The sequence below is a fragment of the Triticum dicoccoides genome, chromosome 5A, assembly GCF_002162155.2.
Source record: "Triticum dicoccoides isolate Atlit2015 ecotype Zavitan chromosome 5A, WEW_v2.0, whole genome shotgun sequence".
Lineage (NCBI taxonomy): Eukaryota > Viridiplantae > Streptophyta > Magnoliopsida > Poales > Poaceae > Triticum > Triticum dicoccoides.
Genome location: NC_041388.1, coordinates 654,012,783 through 654,025,148, shown reverse-complemented (window position 1 = coordinate 654,025,148; position 12,366 = coordinate 654,012,783).

The following is a 12,366-nucleotide window of genomic DNA, read 5'->3' as shown; positions in this document are numbered from 1 at the left end:
GATAAGATAGTTTTCAGTCCTAACAAAACTATGAAGATAAAGAGAGTTTACTTGAAGACCGAGCATGGTTATACCTTCGACGTAAAATTATATAATTCTGATACCTACACCTATTTTGAATGCAAAACTTGACAAGCACTATGCAAGGCTTATGCATTTGAGCCTAATATGGTTATCACCTTTGATATTCGTTTGGAAGATGATATTGAAGGTAATAGAGACATTTGGGTCGATGTGCAGATGCCTTCAGTTCTACCATTATGTGAGTTTCTCAACCATATTTATGTCTTCGATATTGTTTATTCAAAAATAGTTGACAACTAATTTCTATTGACAGCTTATTTCCATTCAAGCAAACATGTCTGGCGCTTGGTAGACAGGACCGTCCACTGTCCCGGGTCTGAACTATACTGCGAGGAGATAAGTCATTATGTTTCATGGCTTGAGGATCTTGATGCTGTCAAGAGAAATTATTTTCCTGAACTTGAAAATCTTAGTACTCAAAACGTGCGACCAATAGTGTTCGTATTGAACTACGGTCACATCTATTTAGGCAAGATGATAAGATTTTTACTATTTGTCCTCAATGCATCTTTTGCATACATTATTTTTTAAGCTAAACTTCATTGCTAAGTATGTTACTATACGATGCATGTTCTTCAACAGGGACTCCCGATGATAGTTGTGCCTCAGTGGATCGAGACTAATTGTCGCATGTCAATGGTTAGCTTACGTCCAAGACATCTTACAGTGCACATGAGTGCATTCAGGATTTCTAAAACCGAGGAATGCTTAATAGTGAAAGACTGGAGCAAAACTGTGAAGGATCGCAGAGAAGTACTAGGGGGCAGCAATGAGAGGCGCAACCCACGATTAGGAGACAATTTCATCTGCATGCTCCAATATGATGAATCAGGAGAGCTACACATGTTCTATGCTATTTTACCAGAGAGAGAGAGAGAGAGCAGGAGTGATTAGCTAGTTCATGCTCTTAGTACTTGTCCTCTCATGTCCGTGTTCTTTGTCCTGAACTTAATCTCAAAGTGATTTGCTTTTGTGGATGACCATGTTAAACTCGATGATATCTTTGCTTCTGGTACAAGTGAATGTTTCTTCTTTAAGCTAGTGTTGGTGGTGATTAGATAGCGGTAATGACTATGATGATTAAATAGCGGTAATGACGACTATGATGATTATTAGCTAGCTAGTGTTGTTGGTGATGATATGATGCAAGAGTTTTTATATTAATATGATGATGCGTTATTATATCATTTATGAAAGAAACCGTGGATTAGTTTCAACTTGGGATGGATATCCTAACTAAGTGATCAAGTAATATGTCATATCCATATTACTTGATCACTTAGCTAGGACGATCCATATCCACTTCAAACTAATCCACGGTACTTTCACCTAGTGATTTAACAACTCATTATAATGTAAAAACAATCTCTAAATTAAATGGAAAACACAAAATTAAAGGAAAAATAAAAAATAAAACCAAAACCCCCCAACCTTTAGTATCGGTTGGTGTTACCAACCGGTACTAAAGGTCTCCACACCCCCGGCCCTGGCTCATGCCACGTGGTGGCCCTTTAGTGACGGTTCGTGCTGAACCGGTACTAAAGGGGGGCGGACCTTTAGTCCCCACCCTTTAGTGCCGGTTACAGAACCGACACTAAAGTCCCTTACGAACCGGTGCTAAAGCCCGGTTCTGCACTAGTGTCAAGATCTCCAAGCCACATTGGACCGCGTGCCATGTGACCGAAGCATTGGTTGAAAAAAATTCTGTCCTCCAAATGCCCTTTCGGGTAATACCGAGCTTTTAAAATCTGCACACAAAGACTTTTAGGTTTTATCAGAAGTATCCAAGCTTGCCGTTCCAGCAAAATCTGGTTAAACACCTTGAAGTCACGGAATCCCAGCTCCCCACTCAGTTGTGGCTTTGAATTTTCGACCACGCCTGCCAATGAGTTTCACAATTCCCCTCATAAGCTCCCCACAAAAATTTTCGCACCACCCCATTGATATCATAACGCATGGACATGGGAAGGTTAAACACCCCCATCACATAAGTGCGAATGGCTTGCACAACTGATTTGATCATCACCTCCTTTCCAACTAGAGTGAGTGTATCTCCCCACACAATAATTCTTTTAGTGAGTCTGGCTTCCAAATTTTGGCACTTCCCTTTCAACATTCTACCTTTAGGGGTCGTGAGGGCTACATATTTCTCTTCAAAGGTAGGAAGTTAAACCTACGGTGCAGTGCACACTACCTCCTGGCTTGTATCTGGCAGGCCTTCCCAAACAACATGCTGCATTTGGCTGGACTAATATGTTGTCCAGTTTCCCCTTCATACCTTTATAATGGACCTCACCTCTTGTGCTTATTGTGTGTCTACTTTAAAGAAGAGCAATGTATCGTCAATGAACAGAAGATGGGAAATTCCGGGTGCACCATGACATACCTTCAGGGATGTTGATACGTCTCCAACGTATCTATAATTTTTGATTGTTCCATGCTATTATATTATCAACTTTGGATGTTTATGGGCTTTATCATACACTTTTATATTATTTTTGGGACTAACCTATTAACCTAGAGCCCAGCGCCACTTTCTGTTTTTCCTTGTTTTAGAGTATCACAGAAAAGGAAAATCAAACAGAGTCCAATTGACATGAAACTTCACGGAACTTATTTTTGGACTAGAAGCAGCCCAGAAGACTTGGAGTGCACGTCGGGGGATCAACGAGGAAGCCACGAGGCAGGGGGGCACGCCCACCCCCCTGGGCGCGCCCTCCACCCTCGTGGGCCCCTCGTGGCTCCCCTGACGTATTTCTTCCGCCTATATATATCCATATACCCTACAACGATCGGGGAACACAATAGATCGGGAGTTCCACCGCCAGAAGCCTCCGTAGCCATCGAAAGGCAATCTAGACCCGTTCTGGCACCCCGCCAGAGGGGGAATCCCTCTCCGGTGGCCATCTTCATCATCCCGATGCTCTCCATGATGAGGATGGAGTAGTTCTCCCTCGGGGCTGAGGGTATGTACCAGTAGCTATGTGTTTGATCTCTATCTCGTGTTCTTGATTTGGCACGATCTTGATGTATCGTGAGCTTTGCTATTATAGTTGGATCTTATGTTTCTCCTCCCCCTCTACTCTCTTGTAATGGACTGAGTTTCCCCTTTGAAGTTATCTTATCAGATTGAGTCTTTAAAGATTTGAGAACACTTGATGTATGTCTTGCCGTGCGTATCTGTGGTGACAATGGGATATCACGTGATTCACTTGATGTGTGTTTTGGTGATCAACTTGCAGGTTCCGCCCATGAACCTATGCATAGGGGTTGGCACACGTTTTCGTCGTGATTCTCCGGTAGAAACTTTGGGGCACTCTTTGAGGTTCTATGTGTTGGTTGAATAGATGAATCTGAGATTGTGTGATGCATATCGTATAATCATACCCACGGATACTTGAGGTGACATTGGAGTATCTAGGTGACATTAGGGTTTTGGTTGATTTGTGTCTTAAGGTGTTATTCTAGTACGAACTCTAGGGCTGTTTGTGACACTTATAGGAATAGCCCAACGGATTGATTGGAAAGAATAACTTTGAGGTGGTTTCGTACCCTACCATAATCTTTTCGTTTGTTCTCCGCTATTAGTGACTTTGGAGTGACTCTTTGTTGCATGTTGAGGGATAGTTATGTGACCCAATTATGTTATTATTGTTGAGAGGACTTGCACTAGTGAAAGTATGAACCCTAGGCCTTGTTTCCTAGCATTGCAATACCGTTTGTGCTCACTTTTATCATTAGTTAACTTGCTATTTTTATATTTTCAGATTACAAAAACATTTATCTATCATCCATATACCACTTGTATCACCATCTCTTCGCCGAACTAGTGCACCTATACAATTTACCATTGTATTGGGTGTGTTGGGGACACAAGAGACTCTTTGTTATTTGGTTGCAGGGTTGCTTTAGAGAGACCATCTTCATCCTACGCCTCCTACGGATTGATGAACCTTAGGTCATCCACTTGAGGGAAATTTGCTACTGTCCTACAAACATCTGCACTTGGAGGCCCAACAACGTCTATAAGAAGAAGGTTGTGTAGTAGACATCAAGCTCTTTTCTGGCGCCGTTGCCAGGGAGGTTAGCGCTTGAAGGTATATCTTTAGATCTTGCAATCGAATCTTTTTGTTTCTTGTTTTAGCACTAGTTTAGAAAACTACAAAAAAAATATGAAATTGAGTTTGCCTCATACACTTCATCTTTTTAATATCTTTCGTGAGTATGATGGAAAGGAAAATTGTGCCAAAGTGTTAGAAGAAGAATGCATTAAAATGTTTGGCACTAAATATTTGAGTGATGAGCATGATTGCTATGTTGTTAGTATGAATTCCTTGAATATCCATGATGCTAATGATATGCAAAGCCACAAGCTTGGGGATGCTATGTTTGATGAAGATGATATTTTTTGTCCCCCAAGTATTAATGAGCAAATTTATTATGATGAACTCATGCCTCCTATCTATGATGATTATTGTGATGACACATATGCTTTAAAGAATAATGATAACAATGAAACTTGTCATCTTGATTTCAATTTTCAATCCCATGATAGTTACTTTGTTGAGTTTGCTCCCACTATTATTCATGAGAAGAAATTTGCTTATGTCGAGAGTAATAAAAATTCTATGATTGTAGATCATGAAAAGAATGCTTTAGATGCTGGTTATATTGTTGAATTCATTCATGATGCTACTGAAAATTATTATGAGGGAGGAACATATGCTTGTAGGAATTGCAATAATATCAAGTTTCCTCTCTATGTGCTTAAAGTTTCAAAGTTATGCTTGTTTTGCTTCCCTATGCAAGTTGATTCTTGTTCCCACAAGTTGTTTAATCACAAAATACCTATGCATAGGAAGTGGGTTAGACTTAAATATGCTAGTCATATTCTTCATGATGCTCTCTTTATGTTTCAACTCTTATCCTTTATGTGAGCATCATTGAAATCATCATGCCTGGCTAGGGGCGTTAAACGATAGCGCTTGTTGGGAGGCAACCCAGCTTTATTTTTGTTCCTTGATTTTTGTTCCTGTTTAGTAATAAATAATTCATATAGCCTCTGTTTAGATGTGGTTTTATGCTTTTAATTAGTGTTTTTGCCAAGTAGAACCATCGGTAAGACTTGGGGAAAGTCTTTTTGATCTTGCTGTAAAAACAGAAACTTTAGCGCTCACGAGAATTGCTGCCAGTTTTTATTGGAGAGTGCTATTGAGTTAATTCTTTTTGCAGATTATTAATAGACAAATTACTCAGGTCCACCAATTTATTTGAGAATTTTATGAGTTCCAGAAGCATCCGTTTGATCCAGATTACTACACCTGTTCTATTTTTGACAGATTCTCTTTTTGATGTGTTGTTTGCTTATTTTGATGAATCTATGAGTAGTATCGGAGGGTATGAACCATAGATAAGTTGGAATACAGTAGATATTACAGAAATATGAATTTAGAATGAGTTCACAACAGTACCTAAGTGGTGATTTATTTTCTTATACTAACGGAGCTTACGAGTTTTCTATTAAGTTTTGTGTTGTGAAGTTTTCAAGTTTTGGGTAAAGATTCGATGGACTATGGAATAAGGAGTGGCAAGAGCCTAAGCTTGGGGATGCCCAAGGCATCCCAAGGTAATATTCAAGGACAACCAAGAGCCTAAGCTCGGGGATGCCCCGGAAGGCATCCCCTCTTTCGTCTTCGTTCATCGGTAACTTTACTTGGAGCTATATTTTTATTCGCCACATGATATGTGTTTTGCTTGGAGCGTCATTTTATTTCATTTTTTTGCTTGCTGTTTGAATAAAATACCAAGATCTGAAATTCTTGAATGTTAGAGAGTCTTCACATAGTTGCATAATTATTCAACTACTCATTGATCTTCACTTATATCTTTCGGAGTAGTTTGTTGTTTGCTCTAGTACTTCACTTATATCTTTTAGAGCATGGTGGTAGTTTTATTTTGAAGAAATAGATGAATTCTCGTGCTTCACTTATATTATTTTGAGAGTATTAAATAGCATGGTAATTTTCTTAAATAATCCTAATATGCTAGGCATCCAAGAATAGTAAAAACTTTCTTATGAGTGTGTTGAATACTAAGAGAAGTTTGATACTTGATGATTGTTTTGAGATATGGAGATAGTGATATCAAAGTTGTGCTAGTTGGGTAGTTGTGAATTTGAGGAATACTTGTGTTGAAGTTTGCAAGTCCCGTAGCATGCACGTATGGTAAACATTGTGTAACAAATTTGAATCATGAGGTGTTATTTGATTGTCTTCCTTATGAGTGGCGGTCGGGGACGAGCGATGGTCTTTTCCTACCAATCTATCCCCTAGGAGCATGCGCGTAATGCTTGGTTTTTGATGACTTGTAGATTTTTGCAATAAGTATGTGAGTTCTTTATGACTAATGTTGAGTCCATGGATTATACGCACTCTTACCTTTCCATCATTGCTAGCCTCTTCGGTACCGTGCATTGCCCTTTCTCACATTGAGAGTTGGTGCAAACTTCGTCGGTGCATCCAAATCCCGTGATATGATACACTCTTTCACACATAAACCTCCTTATATCTTCCTCAAAACAACCACCATACCTACCTATTATGGCATTTCCATAGCCATTCCGAGATATATTGCCATGCAACTTTCCACCATTCCGTTTATTATGACACACATCATCATTGTCATATTGGTTTGCATGATCATGTAGTTGACATCGTATTTGTGGCAAAGCCACCGTTCATAATTTTTCATACATGTCACTCTTGATTCATCGCAATCCCGGTACACCGCCGGAGGCATTCATATAGAGTCATACTTTGTTCTAGTATCGAGTTGTAATCATTGAGTTGTAAATAAATAGAAGTGTGATGATCATCATTTTCTAGAGCATTGTCCCAAGTGAGGAATAAAAGAAAAATAAAAAGAGAAAGGCCATAAAAAAGAGAAGGCCCAAAAAAGAAAAAAAGAGAAAGGACATAAAAAGAGAGAAGGCCCCAAAAAAATGAGAGAAAAAGAGAGAAGGGACAATGCTACTATCCTTTGCCACACTTGTGCTTCAAAGTAGCACCATAATCTTCATGATAGAGAGTCTTTTGTTTTGTCACTTTCATATACTAGTGGAATTTTTTCATTATAGAACTTGGCTTGTATATTCCAACAATGGGCCTCCTCAAGTGCCCTAGGTCTTCGTGAGCAAGCAAGTTGGATGCACACCCACTTAGTTTCTTTTGTTGAGCTTTCATACATTTATAGCTCTAGTGCATCCGTTGCATGGCAATCCCTACTCCTTGCATTAACATCAATCGATGGGAATCTCCATAGCTCATTGATTATCCTCGTTGATGTGAGACTTTCTCCTTTTTGTCTTCTCCACATAACCCCCATCATCATATTCTATTCCACCCATAGTGCTATATCCATGTCTCGCGCTCATGTATTGCGTGAAGGTTTATAAAGTTTGAGATTACTAAAGTGTGAAACAATTGCTTGGCTTGTCATTGGGGTTGTGCATGATGAGAGCATTCTTGTGTGACGAAAATGGAGCATGACTAAACTATATGATTTTGTAGGGATGAACTTTCTTTGACCATGTTATTTTGAGAAGACATGATTGCTTAGTTAGTATGCTTGAAGTATTATTATTTCTATGTCAATATTAAACTTTTGTCTTGAATCTTATGGATCTGAATATTCTTGCCACAATAAAGAGAATTACATGGATAAATATGTTAGGTAGCATTCCACATCAAAAATTCTGTTTTTACCATTTACCTACTCGAGGACGAGCAGGAATTAGGCTTGGGGATGCTGATACGTCTCCAACGTATCTATAATTTTTTATTGTTCCATGCTATTATATTATCAACTTTGGATGTTTATAGGCTTTATTATACACTTTTATATTATTTTTGGGACTAACCTATTAACCTAGAGCCCAGTGCCAGTTTCTGTTTATCCTTGTTTCAGAGTATCGCAGAAAAGGAAAATCAAACGGAGTCCAATTGACCTGAAACTTCATGGAACTTATTTTTGGACCAGAAGCAACCCAGAAGACTTGGAGTGCATGTCGGGGGATCTACGAGGAAGCCACGAGGCAGGGGGCGCGCCCACCCCCTGGGCGCGCCCTCCACCCTCGTGGCTCCCCTGACGTATTTCTTCCGCCTATATATATCCATATACCCTAAAACGATCGGGGAACACAATAGATCGGGAGTTCCGCCGCCAGAAGCCTCCGTAGCCACCGAAAGCCAATCTAGACCCGTTCCGGCACCCTGCCGGAGGGGGAATCCCTCTCCGGTGGCCATCTTCATCATCCCGGTGCTCTCCATGATGAGGGAGTAGTTCTCCCTCGGGGCTGAGGGTATGTACCAGTAGCTATGTGTTTGATCTTTCTCTCTCTCTCGTGTTCTTGATTTGGCACGATCTTGATGTATCGCGAGCTTTGCTAGTATAGTTGGATCTTATGTTTCTCCTCCCCCTCTACTCTCTTGTAATGGATTGAGTTTCCCCTTTGAAGTTAGCTTATGGGATTGAGTCTTTAAAGATTTGAGAACACTTGATGTATGTCTTGCCATGCGTATCTGTGGTGACAATGGGATATCACGTGATTCACTTGATGTATGTTTTGGTGATCAACTTGCGGGTTCCGCCCATGAACCTATGCATAGGGGTTGGCACACGTTTTCGTCGTGATTCTCCGGTAGAAACTTTGGGGCACTCTTTGAGGTTCTATGTGTTGGTTGAATAGATGAATCTGAGATTGTGTGATGCATATCGTATAATCATACCCATGGATACTTGAGGTGACATTGGAGTATCTAGGTGACATTAGAGTTTTGGTTGATTTGTGTCTTAAGGTGTTATTCTAGTACGAACTCTAGGGCTGTTTGTGACACTTATAGGAATAGCCCAACAGATTGATTGGAAAGAATAACTTTGAGGTGGTTTCGTACCCTACCATAATTTTTTCGTTTGTTCTCCGCTATTAATGACTTTGGAGTGACTCTTTGTTGCATGTTGAGGGATAGTTATGTGATCCAATTATGTTATTATTGTTGAGAGGACTTGCACTAGTGAAAGTATGAACCCTAGGCCTTGTTTCCTAGCATTGCAATACCGTTTGTGCTCACTTTTATCATTAGTTACCTTCCTGTTTTTATATTTTCAGATTACAAAAACTTTTATCTATCATCCATATACCACTTGTATCACCATCTCTTCGCCGAACTAGTGCGCCTATACAATTTACCATTTTATTGGGTGTGTTGGGGACACAAGAGACTCTTTGTTATTTGGTTGCAGGGTTGCTTGAGAGAGACCATCTTCATCCTACGCCTCTTATGGATTGATAAACCTTAGGCCATCCACTTGAGAGAAATTTGCTACTGTCCTACAAACCTATGCACTTGGAGGCCCAACAACGTGTACAAGAAGAAGATTGTGTAGTAGACGTCAGACGTGAATTTTCCTTTCTCCTCGCCATCCTTTAACAGGGTATACATACCATCAACAATAAAGAGGAGCAAAAGAGAGGGATAAGGGACCACCTTCCTGTAGCCCACGGGACAGTGTGAGCGAATCCAAGTGGGTGCCATTTAATTAGGCACTTTGTTTAACCAAGGTGAACAAGTCATAATTCATTTCACCCATCAGTCAGCGATAGCCAACTTTTGCATCATCCGCTTCAAGAATACCCAATCCACCCTGTCTTACACTTTTGAGAGGTTCAACTTATAGGCATAAAAACTCCTTGCTGGGTCATTTTCCTACTAAATACAATGTATGCACTCAAATGCAACCAAAACATTACCAGTTATCATTCTTCCTGGTACAAAGGCGCTCTATTCAGGCGATATGATCTCATCAAGAATTGGTCTCTACCTATTAACTAAACACTTGGACACCACCTTATAAATGACATTGCAAAACTTATAGGCTGGAAAATATCAAGTTTTACCGAGTTATCAATTTTTTGTACGAGCACAATCGCAATATTGTTCACACCTTCTCTCATAATATGTGTAGAAAAACTACTTCATAGCAACAGCCACATGGTCCTTCATAACAGCCCAGTTCGTATGAAACATGTGCGCCGGAAAGCCATCCGGTCCGTGGGCTTTGAGAGGGCCAATCTGCAAGAGCGCACCCGCAATCTCCTTATACAAAAACTATGCACGCGGGCTATCATTCATATTACAGTGACACGGGAGTTAATCAAATCTACCACTTGGTCTGCACACAACGCCATATCTGCAGTAAACAAATTAGTGAAGTAGTCCGTAACCATGCCTGCCATAGTGGCGTTGTTTTGTTGCACCACTCCACTATCATCAACCAGGGACTTAATTCAATTTTTGCGTGCACCCTAGACCCGCTATCACTCATATTTCAAACCTCATTTGTTCAATAATGCATTTATTTGCTAAATAGATGTTAGACAAAGTCCAAATGAGTGCTAAACAGTTATAGAGCAAGAAACCCTGATCATTATTTTGTCTGTTGGGGAACATGCTACACAACAATTTGTTACTACGCCCAGGAACACTATGGAGGAACAAGCAGTGATCATCTTATGAATGGTCAACAGATCGAAAGAGAAATTTGACGATGAAGCATGAATAGGCTAATCAAGGTGATCAAAATGGCAAGGTGATATAGTGGCAATTTCTTCTTGAGGAGTCAACATTTTTACATCTCAAAGTTAAGAACTGTTCAAGCCCAGATATGTTGTTGGGATCTCATCAAGATTCATGTACTAAGGACATTTTTAAAGCGGGCCCTCAAATCGCTCGCATATGTCCGGATCGAGCTATCTGGACTCAATTTGCCATTCAACGCGGACCCGTATACGTCCACGGGTCTGTTTTCCCACAAACCGAAAGCAAACTAGGGGGCTTTGCGGGAGTCCGGACCTCCGCCATGTAGGATTCTGATAACCCTGTCCGATCCAAAACCACACCTGGAGCCTGTATTTCTGGCCCTTCTCCCTTGCTCTACTTTGCTCTACATCCGCTTCCTCCTTGGATGACGTTGTTGCTTTACCACCCTGGACGCCCGCCAAACCCTTGTTGTACCTCCGCCGCTCCATCCAGTTGTCACGCCGCTTTGCTTACACCGCCATTCCAGTTCTCGTTCGTCCACCGCACAAGCACCTGCGAATACCATCTGTGGGGGTCTCCACATCTGACAAGTGTTTAGTGAAATGCCCGTGCTAAAATTTTGACAATTTTCTCTCCTCTTTGAAGCAATGGATTCGGACATGGAGTACTTGTACGAGAACTACATTGAGTCGTCCGATGAGGATACGTATGCGGATGAAGCGGCAATGACGTAGGTGGTCCTTGCAGATGATGAGCGTGTAGAAGAGCATGCTTTCAATTTCAAGGGATCGATCAAGGGTCATCGAGTGCTGAATCAGAACATGGCACAAGGGCATTTGACGCCATTGGACGACTACTTTGCACCTGCTGCACTATTCGTGGATAATTTTTGCGGCGCTTTCAAATGCAGAAAAATGTGTTCGATCGCCTCAACAATGGCGTCCGGGCCTACGATGACTACTTCATCATGAAGTAGGATGTGTAGGAGGAATTGGATTATCTGGTTACCAGAAGTGCACAAATGCATTGAGGATGCTTGCCTATGGCATGACCACAGATCCATGGGACGAGTACATTCAGATGTCTGGTAGCACATGTGGAGACACCATGGTGATTTCTATTGTGGTGACTGAGATGTTTGGACCTTAGTACTTGAGGGAACCAACTATCGCATACCCCGATGTTGGAAGCAAGAGGGTGGCGAGGTGTCCTCGGATCCCTTGATTGCATGCACTGGAGATGGAAGAACCGCCCATATGCTCTACATGGGTAATATCAGGGCCATGATAAGCACATCATCATTTTTGAAGCAGTGTCATAGGAGCTCTGGATTCGACACGCTTTCTTTGGCATGTTCGGGTCTGACCATGACATCAATGTGCTGCAGCGGTCACCATTGTTTGCTAGATTGCCTAAAGGACAAGCTCCTCCATGCGACTATGATGTTAATGAGCATGACTACAATATGTGCTACTATCTGGTTGACATATCTATCCTCCGTGGGAGACCTTCGTCAAGACTACCTCTGAGCTAATTGTTCAGACAAGAGCTCACTTTGTCCAAAGAGAAGAAAAAGCTAGAAAGACTCCGGAGAGGGCATTTGGAGTGGTACAAGCCCGCTTGCAGTTGTTTGAGGGCATGCAAAGATATGGGATCCCAAGACCTTGTGGGAGGTGATGAGATA